At 39.5% G+C, this 4,812-nt stretch overlaps 1 pseudogene; it reads left to right on the forward strand.

Moving 5' to 3' along the window:
• The first annotated feature begins 716 nt into the window (after positions 1–716).
• Positions 717–1,099, forward strand: LOC121105708 (annotated as a pseudogene).
• Positions 1,100–4,812: the final 3,713 nt, after the last annotated feature.

Below are 4,812 nucleotides of genomic sequence, written 5' to 3' on the forward strand. Positions count from 1 at the left end.
TTGAATCTACCTCCAGCTAAAGACCAAGGAAGATGATAAGGGTGGGGACCCAGTTATGGGAAGTTACCAGGAAAAGCACAGTAAAGGAGGATATGGTTGTTGTGCAGATTTAAGTTGTTGCCTTCTCCATTGATAAGCATTTCTAGAGATTTAGTCATCCTTCTCTTCTCGGTACAGAGAGGGACACACACTGACAATTGCAGATTTCCTTTATAAATAGAGATTTCTCAGTCAACCAAGAAGATTTCTCAAAGAAGAAATCAAAACCTGTCTTATCACTATCCCCACTTTTATTCAACATAGCACTGGAAGTCCTAGCTACAGCAATCAGACAACATAAAGAAATAAAAGGCATCCAAATTGGTAAGGAAGAAGTAAAACTCTCACTATTTGCGGATAACGTGATACTATACAATGAAAACCCCAAAGACTCCACGAAAAACTACTAGAACTGATACATGAACTCAGTAAAATCACAGGATACAAAATCCATGCACAGAAATCGGTTGCATTCCTATACAATAATAATGAAGCAGCAGAAAGTGAAATTAAGAAAATAATTTCATTTACAGTTGCACCAAAAACAAAATATTCAGCTCTCTGAGGAAGACATGGTCACAGCTATAGCAGAGCTCTGGTCACCCCACTCTTGCTCTTCACTCACTGCTGTTTGCTGTCACTGAGGAACAAGTCGGTCAGGAAGCTATGCCACAGCCATGGCTTTTGAAGACACTGGGAAGACACCCAGGGAACCAGAGATGGCGACTCACAGAATTAAAATTACTCTAACCAGCTGCAACAGAAAATCTTTGGAGAAGGTGGGTGCTGACTCGATCAGAGGTGCAAAGGAAAGGAATCTCAAAGTGAAAGAACCAGTTTGGATGTCTACGGAGACTCTGAGAATCACTACAAAAAACCAAAACAAAACAAAACAGAAAACCTCCTTGTGGTGAAGTTTCTAAGACTTGGGATCATTTTTCAGATGAGAATCCACAAGTGACTCATTGATTTGCACATTCCTTCTGAGATTGTTAAGCAGATTACTTCCATCAGTATTGAGCCAGGAGTCAAGATTGAAGTCACCATTGCAGATGCTTAAATCAAACTTTCTAGTAAATTGATTATCAGTTGTTAAAATAAATAAATAAATAAATAAATAAATAAATAAATAAATAAATAAAATATTCAGGAATAAACTTGACCAAGGAGGTGGAAGACCTGTACTCTAAAAGCTATAAAACACTGACGAAAGAAATTCAAGACAACACGACGAAATGGAAAGACATTCCATGCTCATGGATTGGAAGAAAAAATATTATTAAAATATCGGACAGAATATTATTGAGCCATAAAAAAGAATGAAATCTTGCTATTTGCAGCAACATGGATAGGCCTAGGAAGTATAACGCTAAGTGAAACAAGTCCGTGAGAGAAAGACAAATACCATATAATTTCACTCTTATGTGGAATTTAAGAAACAAACAAAAAAAATGAGCAACGAGAAAAAGAGAAACAAAGAAACAGACTCTTAGCTGTAGGGAACAAATTGATGGTTACCGGAGGGGAGGTGGGTTGGGGGATGGGGGAAGTAGGGGCTGGGGGTAAAGAGTATATTTATCATGATGAAAAAATTTTTTAAAAAAATGGTTAAGATGATAAAATCGAAAAAAAAAACTGAAATTGCAAAAAAATTAAAAATATATAAATTTGTCTTATAAAAGGGTAACTTCTACCAGGTTTTCAGAGCTTTTCCTATGTCTTCCTATGTTTCCTAAAAATAACCTAAAATAATCCTATGTCAAAGAGGTGTATTTTCGGGAAGCAAATTCTGCTCCCCTTCGGGCCCCAATTCCCTCAATTGTATACCGATCTGATAATACTGTGTTAATGGTGAAGTATTTGCAAAGCATCTGTCCCTAAACTCACTCCGCACCCGTGTATACATGGACACACAAAGACTGTTAACTTAAAACAGCTAAACTGTCATCAATTCCTATTTGCAAGAGAACATTTCCAAAAGTAGTAATACTATGCATTGAAGCTTTCAGGTGGATTACCAAAGTAATAGATTCATTTCTCTCTGTGGTTTTTAGGGCTTTGAAAATTACTGTTTGAAGCTGAACTTTCCTGGCACTCAGATACTGAAAGCCACTGATTTACGTGGGCGCTAAGATGGTAATAAGGGGAAAATGCTTTAGCAATCTTTCCTTATGTGTCACTGATTAAAACAAAATAGCATTTTCAAAAAGTGAATATAGTATCCAGGTACAATTACATTTACTTACCCTTATCCTGACCCTATAGTTCCTTCAGTTGTTTACTCAGTTTTGGGGTTAAAAAAAATGCTTTGGTGCCGTGGATCAATGTCTACAAGCACGGAGTCCATTTTTTCCAATGAAGAGTGTAACATAATGAGCCGTGATAGACAAAAAAGCAATTTAATTCCAGCATAATTATTGTTAATGGAATTAAGAAGTGTTCACTGTGTTAGAATATAAAAATGAAATTTTATTTTCCAAGCTCAAGCTGAATCATTTTATGGGATTTACATGGTATCTAGATAAGTAGCCAAACAGGAATTTCCAGAACTTCAATCTCTTTATATTAAAAGTGATGAAGTGCCAGTTTCCTGCTCTGGACGTTCCTGCCCTGGATAAGGCCAATAATAAAACGCACGTCTGATGAACAGACAAAATTCTTTGCCTCTCCCATGTCTACTTAGTAAGGAAATGAGGTGTGATGTCGAATGACTCCCTAAATCCCACATTTCCACCAGTTTGAAACTTGCCACCTCAAACTTTTGTGACTTTTAGCAACACGCAGGACAGCTGGTTATCTGGATAAAAAGGTGAATGGTATAGTAGTTTCAAGCAATTAAGAATGTTTGGCTACATTAGCATGGATTTTATTTAATGGAAAGGTCTGGAATCGTAACGCTTAAATCAAAGGTGTGCTCAATTAATTAAACGAGGAGTCCATTAGACTGAGGTGGTTTTAGTGCCAGGACAGCCTACTTAAGCAAACCAAAATCGAATGCCTCAGAGTTACAAGGTCAACATGCTAAGGACAACCAGTCACAAACAGCTAACTAGTCTTCAAGCTACAGCCGATCAAGTAACTTCCTGTTTTGCTTCCTTACTTTCCCTACATAAGTCTTTCCCCTGGCTGCTGTCGGTGAGGGCTCCTCAAGCAGGCGTCCATCTTCTCGGTTCAAATGAAAGCATGAACCCTGAAGGTCATATCGCCCCCAGGCACAGCTGGACTAGCCGAAGAACCTTGTAGATATGCAACCCCACTAGCTTAGAAGGAAAGATATTTTTCAGATTCCAAGTCTCCTGAGATGGCGGAGACCTTCTGGAGACCAGACAAGGTGGCACCCGAGCTCTTGCTTAGCGTGACCTCATGGGTCTCCAATCAGTGGTGTCCGCCTTCTCAGGAAACCGCTGCTGGCAGGACCTCCTGGGCCTCTAATCAACAACACCCATCTCCTCAAGAGCCCACTGCCCCCGATTCTGCCCTTAAAAGCCCCCACTTGCAGGGCACTGGGGAGTTTGGGACTTTGGATCGTTAGCACCCCATTGCCCTGGGTGGCACATCACACACCAAGAAATCGCCTTTCTTTCTTTACTGCAAAAGCTCAGTGTCAGTTTTTATTGGCTTGCTGTGCACCCGGGGGTGTGAACTCCTTGGTTCAGTCACACTCCTAACCACCGATGGTTTGGCACGGCCCTATTTGAATGGATTTGTGCTCAAATAAACTCTTAAAAAAATCGAACATGCCTCAGTTTATCTTTTAACAGATGTGGGTATTTGGTGATGGGGGAGAGGATTGCTTCATTTTGATTAAACAGAAGGAAAGAGCCTCGTTTTAAAGGCATTTAAAATTTGCATCGCATCTTATCCAACACATTCTTGGGTATAAAAAGTTACTCTCTCCACTGAAGTTCCTAAGTAAATCGTTGGGATCCGGTTCTCCAGCATGGTAGCAATACAAGACATATTTATGTTCTAATGCCCGAAACAAAGAGTCGACGGTCGAACAAAGAGCTGATTCGTGTTGCTTTTCTGAGTTAAATATGGCCACTTTCTTTTTTTTCTCTGTTGAGCACAGACGCACACATAGTGGCTAGAGAAGCCTGCAAAGATATAAGCTTACTTTAGAAATACACAAATTGAAAGATTTACAATAAAATCTGTTCCAACCTTTTTCATTCTTCAGCTTTGTCCTTTTGTGATGTGTTATTTATAGCCAACGCTTCGGGGGGAAAAATTTCAAGTCAACTCACAGTGTAGATTAAGCCCCTGAAAAATGGCGATGTGAGACGTATTCAATAGTGTTCTGTAAAAGAACTCATTTCACCACCATAACGTTGAAACACTGATATTCGGCAAAGCGATTCCATAGATTTATAGCTTCATCATCTGCTTTGCTGATTGCTAGTCTCTCAAGGACAAATGGGCTCTGAGATAGAATTGTAAATATCCAGGATAAAGCAATGTTATGTCTACTCTGAACGGTTATGCCATCATTAGGAAAAGTTGCTAAATAAACTTAATTGAGCATTTAGAGGGCTATATAAAACATTTCTTTTTATTTCTTCCCTAGAGGACCGTGCTGGATTTTTGTTTCAAAACATCATCCACTCTTTCATTGGCCACCTCTCCTTCTGATATGTTAATTGCCTGGGTAGTGTTTGGGGAGGTGTTTCACTCCTCTATTTTCACAGAGGAGTGAAACACCACTTCTCCAAAGCCACCCAGGTTTTTCTTTTCCTTTTCTCCTCCTCCTCCTCCCCCTCCTCCTCCTCCCCC

This window comes from Ursus maritimus, assembly GCF_017311325.1.
Source record: "Ursus maritimus isolate PB19 chromosome X unlocalized genomic scaffold, ASM1731132v1 scaffold_X1, whole genome shotgun sequence".
Classification (NCBI taxonomy): domain Eukaryota; kingdom Metazoa; phylum Chordata; class Mammalia; order Carnivora; family Ursidae; genus Ursus; species Ursus maritimus.